Consider the following 21,521-nt stretch of genomic DNA (forward strand, 5'->3'; position numbering starts at 1 on the left):
CATCTGGATATTTAATACTCTCTCCAGCTACAGTACCTTGGAACATGCTGGGTGCAGGGAAACCAGACACACCCTCCATTCTCACTGTGCCACCACAGACTTTCCCTCTGAGCACCACCATTACTGACAATGGGGTTAACAGGTCTGCTGTGTTTACACTGCATGTATTATAGCTGTATTCATGTCAATTTATTGAGTCAATTATTTCAGCCCATTGCTTATTTTCTTTTTCAACGTAGTAGTAGACCAATGTCAATGTAATGGTCAATTTCACATACATTGCTGACTGTCCACCAATCCATCATAATTGGACCATTGCTGTGTCAGGCTCTCATTATCTGCTGTTTATACTAAGTACCTCAATTTCAAAGGTGAAAGTTTGCATTAGCTCCTGTAACCTGTTTTTAATTGTGTGCTTTTAATATTAGAATTCCCTTCAACAAATACAGTTATTATCACGCAGTGATGGCAACTCACAGGGGATGAATATTTGAAAATGAATGCAGTATTAATCGGCTGATTTAAAGAGTCCCTTGTCACCTCATAGTCTCCATGGGTGTCTGGAACTATCCTGCGTCTGTTTTGTTTGGCTCTTGTTTTGAATGGTTGAAAACCTTGCCTGGATGCATAAGATCCTTTATACAGTATCCTAATTAGACTATATCACAGGACAAGGAAACTCCAAATACAGTAGCCTTTCATGGCTGATGACTGTTTGTGGATATGGATTTTCAACATATTACATAGTTTATAGATTTTTTTTTGATGCACCTAGGAGTATTTGAATAGCCGAGAGGACCACCTTAAGCAGGTCTCTGATGTCAACGTGTATGAGAGCGAGACTCGCCAGCTTTACAGCGCTACTCTGACCGGAGTATGGTTTGCCGTTTGAAATGTTCATCCTCGCACCAGTCTCTCTGCACTTTTCGTCTTTCCCCCTGTTGATGGGTATTTCAGTCTGCAATACAAGTCTATTAGGCTGTTGCATGGCACTTTGAGAGACGACCTGTGCCAAATCTCTGACAAGAAAAAGGTAAGAGTCAATGCATCCTAAGTATGAATTTCTGTCATGTGTTTAATTAGACCATGAACGCAAGTAATGCGTTTTGTATTATATTATCTTTGAGTCACTGACATAACACCACATATTCGCTCCTTGTGTTGTGTATTTTGGTGGAAAACAAATCAATGTTTTAATGGGGCGTCATGCTGTAATGACCGATGTTTTGCGATGATGTCCCGGTTAGATGAGCTGCCAGGCTTTTAACAGACAGAATACAACGAACGCTACAATATAGTCGATATATTGGGATATTGTAGGCTACAATGTTTCATAGATTGAAATAATATTAAATACACTTACCGTGCTTTCTGTTCGGCATGGTTCTACGTGAGATAATACAAAAGGTTTTATGTGCTCAACTAAAGATTTTGGCAACCGGCGCAGCGGACGACTCATCCAGAAGCCAAAATGTGTGAACACTGTACCAATGCATGCAAAGATCAGTCTTGTCATGTCATTCGGAATTGCAGCGTTGCATGGCATGTTGCATTTTCGTTATTTGTAGTCTAAATTGAGTATGAATTCTTACTTGGGTATCGGGATATTGGCGTCCCGATGCTGAGTGATACAGGTTGAGCCAGATATAAAGACAAATCATTTGGTTCACGATACAGGTAAAGAAGTCTGTCTTACTGTAGTGTGAAGAAGCATAAGTTGACAGTGACTCCGGGGAAATTATTTCAAAGGGAAAATATAGTATTGTCTCCGTTTGTATTCAACGATTTTTACCCCACTATAGATGACAGTACTTAAATAGGAATTTGAAGGTTCTTATGAAGCTGCATTGTGAAGAATTATTTGATATTCCTTACTGCCCCTCAGCTCTCCGTGCTTATGGCAGTGTAGTTCAGTCAGTGAGATGAACATATAAAAGTGTCTGGGAGCTCCATGTGCTGCTTTCGAAATAACAGAATAATGACCATAAATAAATAAACATTATATATCCTTCCTGGGAGGGAATGGTTGTGAATAGTGTGTGTGATCAACAAAATACAACTGGTTTTCTGATGCTATAGTTCATTTATCTGCATTTAGTGTAGCGAGTAGCGCTGCAAAGACTTTCATGTTGGCTGAAGGGGCTCAGTATCCATGGGAAACATGTTAAAGGGATTAGAATCTTGTTTCATTGTCATTGCCTCTCACTTACATGCTATACACTTTCTCCACACTGTTAGGGTATCTGTGTTTAGATTGCTCTCTACAGAATATCTCCAAATTACCCTGATCATTCCTCCAATGGCTCCTATTTGTCTTTATAAAACACAAACTGTCAGCCCTATCGATGGTGATAGTGCGTTTTGACAAGTGTAAGAGTGTGTGTAATCTTTAAATCAACCCCAATGCACAGAGCTCCTGAGGTATGGCTGCTTTCTTTTCCTAAACATGTATTTTTGTATTGCAATATTTATATGGTGGTGTAGTAGTAGGCACAGCCTGAGCCAACGAGTGTCTGAGGCGCCAGCTTTTATTTTCCCCTCTTTTAATTCAGGAGAGTGTTCTGAAAATGTCAGTTCCCCTTAGTCTTTCCAGGGTCTTCAGGAACTCTAGCCGAGCGTTAAGAACGAGCAATCTACCAACTGTTACTCTCTGACATTATATATTCTTGCTTGATGTCTCTGTTCTACCTGAGTCGAATACTGTAGTGCTTCTGTGAAAAATCATTTCCCCAATCATTTTCATCTGTCATTTTCTCCTTCCTGCCCAAATGCCTTTTATAGGCTACAGCAGTCATGATTAAGACGTGTCTAATGGAGTCAAGAGGTCAAAGTGTCATTGTGATGTAATTACACATGACACTGCCCTCGACCTATTGAAGTCACGCTGCTACTCTCCTATAGGTTGGCTGTGATTTACCAGTAATTATTGTTTGTGGCTCTGGCTCAGCATGTAGCCTACACATAGTAATGTACAGGAAACCCTATAGTGCCTGGGGACTGGAGACAAAGGCACAGAGTCACGTCTTCTGTCATCACAATCACTCTATCAAACAGAAGAGCCACCAGGCAGCCATACCAACTGCTCCCATCCCTGTGTTAAGTGAGTCCCTCAGAAGAATCACAGATTGTAGGGGATGGTTTACATTGACCCCCACCCCCCTTTTTGTTTTTACACTGCTACTTGCTGTTTAGTCACTTTACCCCTACCTACATATACAGAGTATCTCAAATCAAATCAAAGTTTATTTGTCACGTGCGCCGAATACAACAGGTGTAGACCTTACAGTGAAATGCTTACTTACAGGCTCTAACCAATAGTGCGGGGAAAAAAGGTATATGTGTGTGTAGGTAAGTAAAGAAATAAATAAAACAACAGTAAAAATACATTTGAAAATAAGAGTAGGAAGGCTATATACAGACACCTGTTAGTCAGGCTTATTGAGGTAGTATGTACATGTAGGTATGGTTAAAGTGACTATGCATATATGATGAACAGAGAGTAGCAGTAGCGTAAAAGGAGAGGTTGGCGGGAGGTGGGACACAATGCAGATAGCCCAGTTAGCCAATGTGCGGGAGCACTGGTTGGTCGGGCCAATTGAGGTAGTATGTACATGGATGTATGGTTAAAGTGACTACGCATATAAGATAAACAGAGAGTAGCAGCAGCGTAAAAGAGGGGTTGTAAATGTAAATAGTCCGGGTAACCATTGGTTACCTGTTCAGGAGTCTTATGGCTTGGGGGTAAAAACTGTTGAGAAGCCTTTTTGTCTTAGACTTGGCACTCCGGTACAGCTTGCCATGTGGTAGCAGAGAGAACAGTCTATGACTGGGGTGGCTGGGGTCTTTGACAATTTTTAGGGCCTTCCTCTGACACCGCCTGGTGTAGAGGTCCTGGATGGCAGGCAGCTTTGCCCCAGTGATGTATTGGGCCGTACGCACTACCCTCTGAAGTGCCTTGTGGTCAGAGGCCGAGCAATTGCCGTACCAGGCAGTGATGCAACCGGTCAGGATGCTCTCCATGTTGCAGCTGTAGAACCTTTTGAGGATCTCAGGACCCATGCCAAATCTTTTTAGTTTCCTGAGGGGGAATAGGCTTTGTCGTGCCCTCTTCACGACTGTCTTGGTGTGTTTGGACCATTCTAGTTTGTTGTTGATGTGGACACCAAGGAATTTGAAGCTCTCAACCTGCTCCACTACAGCCCCGTCGATGAGAATGGGGACGTGCTCGGTGCTCCTTTTCCTGTAGTCCACAATCATCTCCTTAGTCTTGGTTACATTGAGGGATAGGTTGTTAATCTGGCACCACCCGGCCAGGTCTCTGACCTCCTCCCAATAGGCTGTCTCGTCGTTGTCGGTGATCAGGCCTACCACTGTTGTGTCGTCTGCAAATTTAATGGTGTTGGACTCGTGCTTGGCCATGCAGCCGTGGGTGAACAGGGAGTACAGGAGGGGACTGAGCACGCACCCCTGGGGAGCTCCAATGTTGAGGATCAGTGTGGCAGATGTGTTGCTACCTACCCTCACCACCTGGGGACGACCCGTCAGGAAGTCCAGGATCCAGTTGCAGAGGGAGGTGTTTAGTCCCAAGTTCCTTAGCTTAGTGATGAGCTTTGAGGGCACTATGGTGTTGAACGCTGAGCTGTAGTCAATGAATAGCATTCTCACATAGGTGTTCCTTTTGTCCAGGTGGGAAAGGGCAGTGTGGAGTGCAATAGAGATTGCATCATCTGTAGATCTGTTTGGGCGGTATGCAAATTGGAGTGGGTCTAGGGTTTCTGGGATAATGGTGTTGATGTGAGCCATTAACAGCCTTTCAAAGCACTTCATAGCTACAGACGTGAGTGCTACGGGTCTGTAGTCATTTAGGCAGGTTGCCTTTGTGTTCGTGGGCACAGGGACTATGGTGGTCTGCTTGAAGCATGTTGGTATTACAGACTCAATCAGGGACATGTTGAAAATGTCAGTGAAGACACCTGCCAGTTGGTCAGCATATGCCCGGAGCACACGTCCTGGTAATCCGTCTGACCCCGCAGCCTTGTGTATGTTGACCTGTTTAAACGTCTTACTCACGTCGGCTACGGAGAGCGTATTCACACAGTCGTCCAGAACAGCTGATGCTCTCATGCATGCCTCAGTGTTGCTTGCCTCAAAGCGAGCATAGAAGTGATTTAGCTCATCTGGTAGGCTTGTGTCACTGGGCAGCTCGCGGCTGTGCTTCTCTTTGTAGTCTGTAATAGTTTGCAAGGGGACTAACTAACCTGTAGTTTGCAAGGGGACTCGACTAACCTGTATCCCCGCACATTCACTCGATACCGGGGCCCCCTGAATATAGCGTTGTTATTGTTATGGAATTCTACTGTGTTACTTTTTATTTGTACTTTATTTTATTTAGTAAATATTTTCTCAACTCTATTTCTTGAACTGCGCTGTTGGTTAAATTAAGGGCTTGTAAGTAAGCAATCCACGGTAATGTCTACTACACCTTTTGTATTCGGCACGTGACAAATAAAATGTGATTTGATTTGGTGGTGTTGTAGCTCGGAGCACGCTCCCTTGGCCTCACGCTCCCTTGGCCTCACGCTCCCTTGGCCTCACGCTCCCTTGGCCTCCAAACATGGTGTATGCACTAAAGCTGTTAAGAGAAGCCCAATCAGCCATCACCCCGGCCTCTTGTTCATCATCCTCACCCCAGCCTGAAAGGAGATGAAATGAATGGAACGAAAAGTAATTTGCTAACTCTATAAATCTAACGCACCTTGGGTACCTAACCCCGACCATGGTGACTGGGAGCTATTCTTTTGAATCTGGTAACCGATGCTCTCCTATTAACATTGAATGGCTTGGCGTCTGCCGGTTGTCTCCGGCGACACCTTTATGCCTGTTATTTACTTCCTGGCACTGCAGGCCTTGCTCTCTGAGCCGCTGACAGAGCCAAGCTCAGTGTGTGGTGGCTACCACTCCTACTTATTATGGAGGAACAGGGTGTTTGTGTGTGGGTGGTGTGTGTGATTTTTATATTTCCTGGTGTGACGGGGAGGGGGGGTGGGGGGAGTTGTCACAGACGTTGTGAGCCATGCTCCAAAAAAGGTCATACGTTCTGTATAGCTTGTCGGGCTGCTGTGCTCTGCTGTGCTGTTTAAGCTTCACACAGCAAGGTGATGTATTTCTTAATCCTGTCATCCTGAGCAATATTGATGCACATGCCTTTGGTTTCCTTCCTTTCGTCTCTACCATGGCGTAAATACACAGAGGGGGATGAACATATGTCTTACCTTCCTGGATAAACGTTTCTCTTTCATTCTGCTTTAAAAATAACCCAAAGAAATAAGTCCCAATTACTTCATAAGCGTTGAGTAAAGGTTCAAATAAATGCATGATTATTTAGGCTTTCATCGGTTATTAATAATTTATTATCTCAAATCCATTTTTGGCCTTGGGCCTTGTCATTTCCACTACAGAAGTTGTATAAATTAGTTGTTAATCAGCAAAAACGGGAATGCTTAAACTAATTTAATGCTGCATTTTTTGCCGCCGGTTTATAAAAGTGCATCTAACGCGAATCTATATGTAAAGAAGGGCTGTATAATGAATCCTCTTGTTTTTGGTATTCAGTGTGGAGTCCCAAGACCTATTGCCATTAACATTAGAGTAGACTACGGCTAGCCTGGTTAAAGTTTAAAACAAGTGAGTGCAGTCTGGTTTTACCAGGCTAGGCTACTGCAGTGGCCCCATTGTAATTTGTCTTAATAGCTCCAGTTCTGCGTCTAGCAACGTCTATCCAGGCCCTAATGGTCTCTCTCTGCGTTTGTTTCCCGGGACCTATTAGTCGGCAAAACCCTGCTGAATATTTAAAGCCTTGTGACTGTTTCTATCAGCTTTGTTTAAATTGCGACTAGCACTCTTTCTTGTGTCAGGGCAGTCAGTACTACTGTCTGCGTTGGTCACTTTACATCTTGTAATGTGCTAATGTGGTCTAATTAAAACTGCCTTTTCAAAGTGGCTCATCTTGTCTGACGGTTAGCGGCGTGACCTGAAGTTGGGTTTGGTCCGCTGCTCTGTTCTGCTCTCCCCCCTCTCTCTCTGGCATTATTATGTAGAGGCTCGCCTCTCTCCTCTCCGCTTCTTAATATTCATGGAGCATTCTATTGGTAATATGCAGATGGTAGGCTATGCACCGAGTCGAAGAGATGTGTGTCAACATCTGAATATGCATTGTCTTCACATGGGGGCAATTTTGTTGCATGATTTGTTTTCATGAGGGAAACTGAGGCCTACATGCACTGTTTTGAACATTTGCGATCGGAAGGTGGGAGGGGACTGATTTGGATAATTGCCTTGAGTCCTATGGTTTCATTTCATTTTAGAGACATGATGGAGTGTTTATGGCAATGTGAAATTTGTGCTTTTCCACATACAAGGTGATGAACTCATCAGAAATCGGAAATAAATAAATAAATAATCTGAAATTTGAAGGTGAAACACTGAGTGTGCTGGTCTGTGTCTCTGTGTGTGTGTGTTTTGAGACGGAGAGAGAGCGAGAGCTATAGGAAACCATATCTGGCATGTTTTCAAAGGAGCTCCTGTCTCTCCAGAAATTGATAAAGCAGTTTCATCCATTGTTCTCTGGCAGATGGTACAGTAGGCTATGTAATGCTCTCCCTATCTACATGCATGATTGGCGAAATCTGCCTATGGAAACGAGTTAATCTGATTGAAATCTTCAAGATTTGAATTGGCGGAGTTGGTCAATTTCGTCATCCACAGTCTTTGTATGAGCCTAGATCTTGCATAAGACTGAATCCTGATGAGTAGAGTTAGGACCGGAAGTTCTATTGTTGGGCTTCTGGTTGGGGAAGGGATAAGTGTGTGGGATTCCCAGGATACTTCAGCCTTTCATTTGCTCAGTGAATCGGTTCCCGAATTGAACCTCACCATTCAAAGATGGCAGATAATGAAGTGAGCATGAAAGGCTCACCATCCCTTGAAGATGGCAGTTGAAAAAGCCTGCTTTTGAAGGCCTCTTCAGAGAGCCTATGAAAGGTATATCCCAAAAAAGAGCATTATGACTACATTAGCTCCTAGCAGACAGACTACAGACTCCTTAGTAGTTACTGAAGGAGCAATGGCTTGAGTCTCAAGGGACCGATCCTGTGTGCTGAATGATAATGTTTAACCTCCCTAAAGAGAGGGAACGCGCCAGTGTCCCACTCTCCCACTCTCCCACTGCAAGTTTGAAATAGATACTGTGTGAGTTTTCCATCGGAATAATTTTTGTTTTAATCAGTGGCGATTTTAGCATGTAAATCTTGTTGGGGCAAACAAAAACCCAAAAATGTGTAGATGCATGCCAGCAAAGCCACTACACAACACAACACTAAACGATACATTAATTGCACTATAACGGTGACAAACGGTGCCCACAAACTGTAAGGGCCTACATAAAGCTGTCCTGACAGCAGAGATTTCTTTTCAGAACCATGGAGTGAATCTTTACCACTGCTACACCTGGCTATCAGTGGAGCCTTGTCTGGCAGCGAAATTCAGCCTCATTTATTGCCTTAAAAAAAACATAGCTGATATTGCTGACTTGCTTAAACAAATGTGGTTTCTACTGACAATTGAGATGTACAAACTATGGCATAAGTGGACGAGAGGCGGATAAGAGGCCATCAGTAATTTCGATTAAGACATTAATGAGCGAGCTAGGTTGGATGCAGTCAATATAACTATTTGTTCAGCACTTTTGAAAGGTATTGCGACAGAATACAGAATATGGGCCGTTCTTACAGAATTCTCCCTGTACACCAAGTCAGAACCGTAGATTAAATAAAGGGGCCATATAAGCAGACAATGAAAGCTCTTACAATATTCAATTATTACATTTCTCTAAAACAGGCTATAGGCTACATGTGCACCACCAAGTCAGAACAGTAGGCTAAATTATGAGGGGAAAAGGGACCAAATTATTAGGGTGAGGCACATGGGATACTAACAGCTTACATCACAACAAACACTTAGTATTACTTTCTTAGCTACAGTAGACATATCTCCCTGGCATATTCCATAATTTATGCAGCAGCATACAAGACGTTTGTGGACTCACCTTGTTGTGCTGTTCTCACTTGAACAGGAAGGTGGCGCGGTGGTCCTGCTTGTAGGCTCTAGAAGAGGCCCAAAATCCCGACTTGGAATTCCGAGTTGGATGACCGTTCAAAATTATTTTCCATATTTTCCCAGTCAGAGCTAGTTTTATCATAGTTTCCAGATGTTTTGAACACTGCAGAAGTCATGCTGGATTGACAGCATGGCCAATGTATTCAAACCTTTCTGGCCCATGGTGTTACCCCCTTTTTCGTGATATCTAATTGGTAGTTAAGATCTTGTCTCATCGATGCAACTCCCCTACGGACTCGGCGAAGGGTGAGAGCCAAGCTGCACTGCTTCTTGACACATTGGATCAATTGTGCGCCACCTCATGGGTCTCCCTGGCACAGCCGGCTGTGACACAGCCTGGGATCGAACCCGGGGCTGCAGCACTCATTTTTGAATATGAGATTTCCAACTTGTTGTGTAATGTTTATGTCCAATGGCCGATGAGCACTGATACATTTTATCTATAATTTCGCTTCATACAGTATGACAAGGATTGAAAAGGATTTTCCAGTAGATTGCCTACTTGATGCTTAATGATGACTCCTTGTCTAGCTTGCTAGCTAAGATTTTGAAAGTATGATGTTGACATGATCAGTCTAACCAAAGCTACGATAGATATAATGTGATTTGACATCAGTTTTTCTGTGGCCAATGACCTTGAGCCTTCTTGGATGGGCATTTCTAATGTAAATCTATGGCAGCTCCCAAGGGGCTTGAATTTTCCAGCTCTACCTGTAGATTTTGCGGTGACGTAGTTTCCCCATGAGTGACAGAACACTGAGCCAATCACGGCGCAACTAGAGAACATTACCAACCCCTACACTCCGTATTTTCTGCTGGCTGCCCCACAATCACAGAAACCACTGAGCTAGTGTCACGTGTGCTCCCTCTCTGGCCTCTAGGTCACCAGGCTGCTCGTTATGGTGCGCACCTGTCACCATCGTTACGCGCACCTGCATGTCATCAGACTTGCTCTCCCGTCTCAGCCGGACTGACAGGTTTCCCGCGCCTCAGCAGAGGTGACCGGTTCGCTCCTGATCCCCGAGATCATCATTTTGTCCGGCATCCTGCGGCTGGAGCCGCTCGTCGGGGAGAGGGTACTGTCACGTGTGCTCCCTCTCCGGCCTCTAGGTCACCAGGCTGCTCGTTATGGCACACACCTGTCACCATCGTTACGCACACCTGCACATCATCAGACTCACCTGGACTCTATCACCTCCCTGATTACCTTCCCTATATATGTCACTCCCTTTGGTTCCTTCCCCAGGAGTTGTTTGTGTTTCTTGTTTTGTATTTACTTGTGTTTATTTATTAAAACACTCACTCCCTGAACTTGCTTCAAGACTCTCAGTGCCCTCGTTACAGCTAGGCTGAAAGACCTGCATTTTGGAGCTGCCTTACTCAAGAAAGCAAAAAAGAGACCATGTTTATATGTGGCTTTATTAACAAAAATATTATTTTTTTTTACATTGTTTTCAAACTGATATGTGACAAATAATATGCAAAATCGGCAACCTCCCCAATAAAGACAATTATTTCTAGTTTGTTTTAGCTAAACAGGTGGAGTTGTAATGTGGCTGTTCTGTGGCACTGCCTGACTGCCTGTGTGCCGGAGACCAGGCCGGTTGGTCGATACAACAGCCCCAGATCCCAGGAAGAGATTGTTTTTCAAGCCTGGGCGTCCCACATCCACAGGCCCTAATGGCAGCCTCCCTAGCCTCCCCGGCTGTATGATTTATCAAAGGGAAAAGGTCAGTCTGGCAGGCTGTAATTAAATCTGTCTGCTTTTATTTGGTGCTGCATGGGAGCGCTTTCTCCATTAGTGGCATATCTCATTACATGGTTTGTCTCGGGGACAGCGGCGCAGGAAAGGGGCAGTTTTCATTTAAATCATGATGCTCTCTTATCAGGGGCAGGGTGGGAGGTTGTTGTAACTCACATAGCAGGGGAGAGGTGATATGCCTGACTGCTGGGTAGTGTGTCTAGGGCAGGCAGACTAGGTCTAGGTCAGTTCCTGGGGACCAATGAGGGCCTGCTGTGTAGTTAGTGTGTGTATAGGGCTTGTTGAGTGCTCTTGCTGCTGCTGCTCGTGACAGAACAGCCTAATTGCCATAGCATGTGAAGTTAAATAGAAGTGTCGACTTATTATATATTTAGTAAGGCCTTTCTGGAGATACTTGAATCAAGCTCATTTGCATAAATGTAAGTCAAATACATTTACATAGAGTTAAACCCAGCAAATCTAGGATTATACTCGCATATCTTATTGTTAGATTTGGATTAGTTTTTTTATGATTAAGATGTAGGTCATTTGTTACATTTCAAACTTGGCAGAGTGCCCAGGGCAATACTAAAATAATGGAACGTTTGCACTCATATTTACAAGTTTAATAGATTCTAGTACCCAGGCATGTGTCATAGTAGTTTTTCTCTAAATCACTTTGTCGGCATAGATGCACTTTTACAGCGTTTTCTTCTAACTACCTCCTCATCAATTTAGCTTGAGTGAGAGAGGGTTGCCTTCTTAGTTATTGTTCCTATGGAAACAGTGAAGTGAGAGAGTTCAAGCTGATCTTTATTCAGGCCTTTCCAATAAAGTTTTACACTGACAGATTGCACTCTTGATGTTAAACCCTCCTTTTTTGTAGGGCTCTGACCTTCTGTGCTTCTGCCAACCGTTTCAGTTTGGGTCTTTCGATCGGAATTGGGGACTGCAGGCCTGGGAGAAATGTGCTGGAGCAAATCCCAACAATTCAGCTGGACGATTATTGCAATGGCCTGACCTTTGCGAGATCGTCACAATCACTTTGACCTTTGAGAAAGGAAGCGGATGCTAGGCCTCGACTCCCAACAAAATCAATCTCCGTAAAACACAGAACAAATCCTTTTTCCCCGTCACAGAGTTTCACACCTAAAAACCCGATGTGAGTGACATTGGGGATGTGATCCGCCTAATGGGTTGTCTGTGTTGTGCGCAGCAAAGGGGCTAATATGGAACAATCTGCCTAATTCTACTTGGTGCTGTGGCTGTGGCTGGCTGCGTCAGTAGCAGCCATGTAGATGTACAGTATGTGAGGGAATGCTAATCATGCCTGGTCTTTATTTTTAGAGCCCATCTCCTCCGAGTGCTCTCTCGCTCTCTCTATCTGTCTCAGTGTGGAGGCAGTGAGTCATGTTTAAACCAATGAATACTTGACAAAGCCCACAGTGGTGGGAAGCTCTCCATCCTCATTGTGCTAGGGATTCTGGGTGTATTTGTATTAAAACAACCATTATCTCTTCATCAAAATAGACATTGTCTCTGGCAAACGTCAATTAGGAGTATTTGTGGCAGTATAGCAGTTTATTTTGTATTGGTGTACTGCAGGATTACATTTATTGGTATCCAGACGTTTTATGTATCATAGCTAAATTATCAGAGGGAAACAAATCTATAGCTGATCTCTCCATCCACCTACTCAGCCATCAATAAACATAAGTTAGTTAGTTTGTCTCTAGGAAGAATATGTTTTTAATTGTTTGTGATGCATCCATGTAAAAGCAAAGGGGGGGCAGGGGGCGTGGCAATGGACGCGTTTAAAGGGGGGGCAGGGAGGTGTGACAATGGGCGCGTTTAAAGGGGGGGCAGGGAGGTGTGGCAATGGGCGCGTTTAAAGGGGGGGCAGGGAGGTGTGGCAATGGGCGCAGTTGGCCCGTCGGCGCAGCTGAATTTTCTAGAACATTTTTAATGCACATTACATGATTCAATATATATTCTGCCATGGATCTGAGAATGTTTTTGCAGTTTAAAAGCTAATTTCCTGAAATTCTATGCATCTTGCCATGGCTAATGCTGATTATTTATTTTTTAAGCATAAAAACTAAATCAATACTACTAAATTAATTGTTTTGGGGATTTTCAATTCTGCCTGACTGTCTATCTTTTATTTTGATGATGGTTAGTTCTCAAAGATTATATTTAAAAACATTTTTATAATTTTTTTTTTTACAGTGTTTGGACTTTCAATGGCAGAAAAATCCCTGCAACTGAAGGTGTTCTTTAGGAATACATTTCAAAGTGAAAGTTTTTGAACATCCTTAATAACATCCAATAATTGTGTTCATCTGACAGATACGACTCTATAAAAACTGTAACCGATATGAGTATGTTTCTAAAATCTACTGTGGTGAATATTTAGGATATGCTCTGTCTAAGCATAACACCCACAAGGACTCCTTTCAATCAGATTGTGATGATTAATTTATTCATCCCCATCCGGTAGGCTGCCTGCTTATCGTTATTAATGGTATTTACAAGCAGTTGTTGGGAGGAACTGCTAATTGAGTGCTAATCTCTAGGGAATTCCAACCACATGGAACTGTCCTCCAGCAACAACAGTGACTAACATAGCCAACGTGAATTAGCTCCGTTAACCTAGGCCGTTATTGTAAATAAGAATTTGTTCTTAACTGACTTGTCTAGTTAAATAAAGGTTAAATAAAAATAAAATAAATGTAAAAAAACTTTTGGTTGAATAACACAGAGAATGCCTTGCATTTATGGGTCAACAAACCATGCCTTGTTAAAATGTTGTTAATCTTAGATCTCCTATGGAGTGGGAAAAGCTTCAAACAGCTCTGGTATCCTTAGATCTCGTCTGTTGCCTTAATGGAAATAACTTCCTCTAACAATAGCCCAAACTTGGTATTGATCCGTGGCCCCAATCACGTCTGTTTAATCAGTAGAGGACCACAGAGCTGAACTGAAATTGATGGCCCAGACGCAGGTAGGGAGAACGGTGACCTCAATAGCACCTGAGTGTTTATCTAACTCTGTCATGGCTGCCAGTATCTGAATGCCAGCCTTGTTTTTATTCCCTTCTCCTCTACTCGGATCACGTCTGCCATAGCTAGTAGCCTTAACATCAAAACCTCACAAATTCAGACTAGCAGCCCTTATCCATTGCCTTGCATACACTAGTACAGAACAGAGATATGGCAGGACTTGTTTCACACTACCACTCTAATATGGTCCAGATATAGTAATTATAGAAGTGAGTTGTGTGTACTTCAGGTTGGACTGAGGTTATTATTAGTGTGTATGTGTGCTTGCGCGCATTTGTGTGTCTGAGAAAAATATTTAACAGTGTGAGTCAGGTTCGGCTGGGGTTATAGAGTAGCCATAAAATATGTGTGTGTGACGCCCACTCTAGCATGAGAAAGCTCATCTGCATCACGCCGGACCCTTAGGCTGTCCAGGTGGAGACTCCAGTGCTTTGGGAGCGGAGGGACAGGAGAGGTGAGGAGTAACGGCAGCAGTGGCTGAATGGGGATGCTGGAGCGGTTTGAGACTATGGGACTGCAGAAAGGACTAGAGACAGTGGTGGGGTCACAAATGAACACACACACCCCTCCAGAACCTCTTAGACAGAGTGAGGGCATGGAGGCTGGGAGCATCACTATTCAGTGGTGGAAAAAGTACCCAATTGTCATACTTGAGTAAAAGTAAAGATACCTTAATAGAAAATGACTCAAGTAAAAGTGAAAGTCACCCAGTAAAATAGTACTTGAGTAAAAGTCTTAAATAATTTTATTTTAAATATACTTAAGTAACAAATGTAATTGCTAAAATATACTTAAGAATCAAAAGTAAAAGTATAAATCATTTCAAATTCCTTAAATTTACTGATAGCTAGGGACACACTCCAAGGCTCAGGCATAATTTACAAACGAAGCATTTGTGTTTAGTGAGTCCACCAGATCAGAGGCAGTAGGGATTACCAGGGGTGTTCTCTTGATACGTGTGTGAATTGGACCAGTTTCCTGTCCTGCTAAGCATTCAAAATGTAACACGTATTTTGGGTGTCAGGGGAAATTTACAGAGTGTCGTGGAATATAGTGAAGTAAAAGTAAAAGTTGTCAAAAATATAAAAAGTAAAGTACAGATTCCCCCCAAAACTACTTAAGTAGTACTTTAAAGTAATTTTACTTAAGTTCTTTACACCACTGTCATTATTCTGGATTAGATGAGACCAGAGGGCTCTCCCAAGGCTGGGTTTACCACGGGCTTTTCTTGTCTTGTCACTCTGTATGCCAATTCTTTTGCTGTGTTGAGCAAATCAATGTGTGCTCACACAGAAAGCATAACAGTGCATTCGAAAAGTATTCAGACCTGTTGACTTTATCCACATTTTGTTACGTTACAGCCTTAATCTAAAATTGATTATATATTTTTTCCCCCTTCATCAATCTACACACAACACCCCATAATGAGAAAGCAAAAACAGGTTTTTAGGGACTGTTTGCAAATGTTTTAAAAATAAAAAACAAAATACCTTATTTACATAAGTATTCAGACCCTTGCTATGAGACTCGAAATTGAGCTCAGGTGCATCCTGTTTCCATTGATCATCCTTGAGATTTTTCTACAACTTGATTGGAGTCCACCTGTGGTAAATTAAATTGATTGGAAATGATTTGGAAAGGCACACACTTGTCAGAGCAGAAACCAAAACATGAGGTCGAAGGAATTGTCCGTAGAGCTCCGAGACAGGATTGTGTCGAGGCACAGATCTGGGGAAGGGTACCCAAACATTTCTGCAGCATTGAAGATCCCCAAGAACACAGTGGCTTCCATCATTCTTAAATGGAAGAAGGTTGGAACCCCCAAGACTCTTCCTAGAACTGGACACCCGGTCAAACTGAGCAATTGGGGGAGAAGGGCCTTGATCAGGGAGGTGACCAAGAACCCAGTGGTCACTCTGACAGAGCTCCAGAGTTCCTTTGAGTAGATGGAAGAACCTTCCAGAAAGATAACCATCTCCGCAGCATTCCACCAATTAGGCCTTTATGGTAGGGTGGCCAGACGGAAGCCAGTCCTCAGTAAAGGGTACATGTCAGCCCGCTTGAAGTTTGCCAAAAGGCCCCCAAAAGCCCCTAAAGGAGAACCAAGATTATCTGGTCTGATGAAACCAAGATTGAACTCTTTGGCCTGAATGCCAAGCGTCGCATCTGGAGGAAACCTGGCACCATCCCTATGGTGAAGCGTGGTGGCAGTATCATGCTGTGGGGATGTTTTTCAGCGGCAGGGACTGGGAGACTAGTCAGGATGGAGAGAAAGATTAACGGAGCAAAGTACAGAGAGATCCTTATGAAAACCTGCTCCAGAGCGCTCAGGACCTCTGACTGGGCCGAAGCTTCACCTTCCAACAGGACAACGACCCTAAGCACACAGCCAAGACAACGCAGGAGTGGCTTTGGGACAGGTCTCTGAATGTCTATGAGTGGCCCAGCCAGAGCCCGGACTTGAACTCGATCGAACATATCTGGAGAGACCTGAAAACAGCTGTGCAGCGATGCTTCCCATCCAACCTGACAGAGCTTGAGAGGATCTGCAGAGAAGAATGGGAGAAACTCCCCAAATACAGGTGTGCCAAGCTTCAAGCATCATACCCATGGAGACTCAAGGCTATAATCGCTGCCAAAGGTGCTTCAACAAAGTACTGAGTAAAGGGTCTGAATACATGTTAATGTGATATTTCAGTTTATTTAATTTTTTTTATAAATGTGCAGAAATTTCTACAAACCTGTTTTTGCTTTGCCATTATGGGGTATTGTGTGTAGATTGATGACGGGAATTTAAATTAAGTCTGTACCGCAACAAAATGTGGATAAAGTCAAGGGGTCTGAATACTTTCTGAATGCGCTGTATGTTTTATTGATATATGTTCTATGGGGAGCATAGTCTTGGAAACCCTACCCTTGGCAACAGTGACTAGGGTCTGGGATCAAGGATGGACTCTCTTGGTGACTTGGAAAAGGGAAACAGAATAGTACATAGGGTCCTCTTCAGGCAGACAGCTCCTGACAAGTCACCTGGCAGACAAACCAGAAAGTCGCGATTCGAAACCAAAGTTTGCAGTCAAAACCTTTGCGCTGGTTTTAGTGAAGGTAGTTGATGTAAACTAGCTACTTGCCGTCATTAAAAGTACCTCAGTGATCTCCATCTTGCTCCATGAGGCAGTGAGTGACGTAGTTCCTCAATACCAAACTGTCGCTTTATTACGTACAGAATTGTTGAGTCGGAACATTGTGGGAGGAAACCCGGACGTCTAGGAAGACTATGGAAACCACATCCTTTGTAATGATGTCAACCTTTGATCTTTTTCTACCATTTCTAATAGATATTTTGATCTTTGTAGGTAGATACCTGAGAGCCGTCAAGTTGATAGGGAGTCTGCATGTGTCCTGGTGGATTAAAATACCAAACCCAACGCTCATGTACACCTTTGAAATGTCAGCCAAGATATTGAAATGTCAGCCATTTTCTCTGCCCAGATTACAACAGCCAATCTCATAGCTGGCCTGCTTTTAACCCCCCCCCCCCACCTTCCTTGCCTATGAGTATGGCCACATGCCTGCTCATCCAATGGAGAATGCTCTCCCCATTTGAATTGTGACCTTCCCTTGGTATGCAGTGATGTGCCATTGCTGTCCTGCTTGTGGAACCACAACACAGAGGGGTTTCAGGGGGAAAATAAGAGTGTTAACAGTGGAGGTGTAATTTCCCTGTGACTGTTTCCACAGAAGTGCCATTGTGTGTGGGTGTTGCGACTGCCACAATTTCAATGGGCCGACAGCAGGAGGTGTAGTTGGGCGCTCGCCTCTGGTCAGAAGTGGAATAGGCTGACTCCGGGGGGGTTGCAGATGATCGCCGTATGGGCTCTGGCGTGATTTGGAAAGGTCTCTTTGGTGACAGAAAAGAGTCAGCTTTGTGTGTCAAAATGAAAGCGAGTGAGCCGTTCACCCCGCCCCCCCCCCCCGCCCGAATGCAACAAGTCGTGCTTGCCCCACTGTCCTTAGCGCGCGGCGCTTTAGAAGTTTAGCATCCTGCAGGGTCAGGGAATAGGTGCATCTAGTCAGAGAGAGGGCTGTTGTGTTGACCGGTCTCTCGAGGGAATGAGGCCTTTCATGTCAGCCATGCCAGTGCAGCCTTCCCTGGCTTGTCTGGTCTGTGGGCTGATAGTTGAAGGGGGAGAAAATAATGACATTAAATGTATATTTCTGGGCCAGTCTTGACAGCAAAGAAGAGAATCACCATAAGTAATCTGTTAGAAGTTAGAACATTGCCCACACATGACAGATTATTAACAATCAACACACACACACACACACACACACACACACACACACACACACACACACACACACACACACACACACACACACACACACACACACACACACACACACACACACACACACACACACACACACACACACACACACACACACACACACACACACACACAAAACCCCTCCCACCCCACACACAATGTGGCCCACTAATGAGATGCGTCGTCAGGCTCACATTGGCATGTCACACTCCCTGTTGTTAGCCTGCATAGCACCCAGATTGAGTGAGAAAAAGCCCTGGCGTTGTCTCCTAAAATTCACAGGTATACAGCCTTCCTTCACAGGAACACAGAACAGCTTCAAACAAAGGCTAGTCAGTAGGCCCAGCGTCAACGGCTTTGTTAGCTTTGTTAGCATGCCATTTATTAGCAGCCATCTCCAAGGTCATTACATTTGCAAGGCTTTCTTAATGCTATTTCTCTATTCATCAATTTAACACGCAGAGTGAAAAAGGCAATTGTTTCAACCCAAGGCCTCTTTAGGATTTATGAATATTAGATCGACTGGAAGATGTTGAAGTGCGGGCGCCACGGCGGTATAAACCTTTGAATTCTTTGCTTCACTTACAAGCAAATAAGGTGTTCTGAAGGCCCCAGTGTTGCGTCGTTATAGTGATGTTTGTAATGGTCTTTGTTATTTTACTTTGCTAGCAACACGCTGTGAATTTGAATAGAGCCCCGGATGCATTGGGAGGTCGTGCTTAGACTAAGACAGCTGTGTACTCACACACACTGAGAACCCATGGCTTATCCCAGCATTATATAAAACCAATGCATACACTTGGCATGATACAAAGACCAGCCTAGCTCAAATCTGTGACCTCGATACCACACAGACTGTCAGTGACTGCAGGGATCATCTTTGCTATTGATTGGGAAAGCATGAATAAAGAAAAGTACAAAATAATTGGAATTGTGAAATTATCTGTAATATTTCAAATCCACTCACATTTCAGCTTTAGGTTGCCTGTACCAGATATAAAACCGAATTTGCTACCGTAAATTAAGGGTTGCATTGTTGTATTGTATATGCAGTGGGTGGTTATTGTTGACATGGGTGTGGTTTGGGGTTAACATTAGTATGGCGATGGATACCAAGGAATGAGGTCTTCTAATGTTGTTGTCCTTTGCCCAGGCCCAGGTAATTGACTAAGGTGGGATGCACTCCATTCAGCCAGAGGGAAAAGAGACTTAACGACGGTGATACAGTAGGGGCCATCACATTGGCATTGATTTCTGTTGGCATGTCCTCAGAAAGCCATATAAAGGAGTCAGCTCAAAATGGCACCTATGGCAGCAGCTCAGCTAGAGGTGTTGAGCGAGATGCGGAGAGGGAAGTAGGTGGGGAGGGTGCAGAGAGAGGTGAGGAGGGAGGGAAGTGGAGAGGAAATTAAAGAGAGAGGAGAGGGAGGTAGGGGAGGTACAGCGCATTCGGAAAGTATTCAGACCCCTTGACTTTTTCCACATTTTGTTATGTTACAGCCTTATTCTAAAATGGTTTAAATATAAATATTTCTTAATCAATCTACATACAATACCCCATAATGACGAATTGAAAACAGTTTTTTTGAAATTTTTGCATATTTATTCAAAATAAATAACAGAAATACCTATTTACATAAGTATTCAGACCCTTTGTTTGTTTGAAATTTAGCTCAGGTGCATCCTGTTTCCATTGATTATCCTCAATGTTTCAACAACTTGATTGGAGTACATCTATGGTAATTGATTGGACATGATTTGGAAAGGCACACACCTGTCTATATAAGGTCCTACAGTTGACAGTGCATGTCAGAGCAAAAACCAAGCCATGAGATCAAAGGAATTGTCCGTAGAGCTCCGAGACAGGATTGTGTCGAGGCACAGATCTGGGGAAGGGTACCAACACATTTCTACAGCACTGAAGGTCCCCAAGAACACAGTGGCAGTTTGAAACTACCAAGACTCTTCCTAGAGCTGGCCACCCGGCCAAACTGAGCAATCGGGGGAGAAGGGCCTTGGTCAGGGAGGTGACCAAGAACCCAGTGGTCACTCTGACAGGGCTCCAGAGTTCCTTTGAGTAGATGGAGAGGGAAGAGGGAGGTGGAGAGGGAGGTAGGGAGTGAGAGAGGGAAGAGGGAGGTGGAGAGGGAAGAGGGAGGTGGAGAGGGAGGTAGGGAGTGAGAGGTAGGGAGGTGGAGAGGGAGATAGGGAGGTGGAGAGGGGAGGTGGTGAGGGGTGGTGAAGAGGGAAGAGGGAGGTGGAGAGAGAGGTAGGGAGATGGAGAGGGAGGTAGGGAGTTGTCGAGAGGGAAGTGTTAAGGCGTCCGCATGCTTCCCAGCCCAAACCGTTTCTGCATATATTATGAAGACATTTTGTGAAGTTTGTTTTCGGCTGTTCGGGCACACCACATTTTTTCTCGAGGCAAGCCGAAATCGGTGATTGGTCAACAATAGAGATTCTTCAATAAAATGTTGGTTGTCATTCAACGAGAGACGACTCGTTTTCATGTAAATTTTTTCATTGAGAAGTACTGAACCAAACATCTTTGATGTAAAATTGTGTGACTAAGATCTCCTCTGCAAAAAAAGTCTAAAATTAATGACAGATTTATTGAGTTATTTTAGATTAATTCTGACTATTTTGAGGAAGTGTATACTGGCTACGGCGGCTCAAAATGGACAAACAGTACTATTGCCGTGTTTTTCTCGTTTTTCAAGCAAATTTGTTTTAAGGGATTATGCAAGGACCCTCGTTGGGTTTGCCTAGCCGTGTTTGGCTAGGCGCCCGCCGAACTGAAGCATGCTGACGTCTTTAGTCATGTGCAGAGGGAAGTTGCCTTTATTCAGGTACATACTGCTCATGATGATGATAAAGGTGGCCGTCTAAGCTCAGACCCTATTGGCCAGTGCATGATTGAAAAAAATCTGTGTGTATGTCTGCATTTGTGCAGATATTGTGGTAGAGACCGATGGAAAGTGTGTGTGTGCAGGTGAGAGCAGTAAAAACAGTTAGCGAGGGAGAGCGTGGGTGTGTGTGTGCAACATTGAAGGATTGCCTGGCACAGGCTCTATCCTGATGGTCATCTCTATAGCAACTCTCTTGACAAGGACTCAGGGACACCACATCAAACCCAAATGTAATTGCATTTTGGAATTGAGGAGGGGAGGGGAAAAAATGTGGGTGTATTAAATGGAACTAAATGTTCTAATTACA

General features: G+C 43.8%; 1 protein-coding gene across 1 annotated transcript in view; it reads left to right on the forward strand.

Moving 5' to 3' along the window:
* Window positions 1-574: 574 nt before the first annotated feature.
* LOC139574227 (dystrophin-related protein 2-like) overlaps window positions 575-21,521 on the forward strand; it is a 189,233-nt gene continuing 168,286 nt past the window's right edge. The window contains exon 1 of the mRNA XM_071398595.1: window positions 575-1,033. The gene's annotated coding sequence lies outside the window, so the exon portion shown is untranslated. The remainder of the gene's footprint in view (window positions 1,034-21,521) is intronic.

The sequence above is a fragment of the Salvelinus alpinus genome, chromosome 4 (genome assembly GCF_045679555.1).
Source record: "Salvelinus alpinus chromosome 4, SLU_Salpinus.1, whole genome shotgun sequence".
In the NCBI taxonomy this organism is placed as follows: domain Eukaryota; kingdom Metazoa; phylum Chordata; class Actinopteri; order Salmoniformes; family Salmonidae; genus Salvelinus; species Salvelinus alpinus.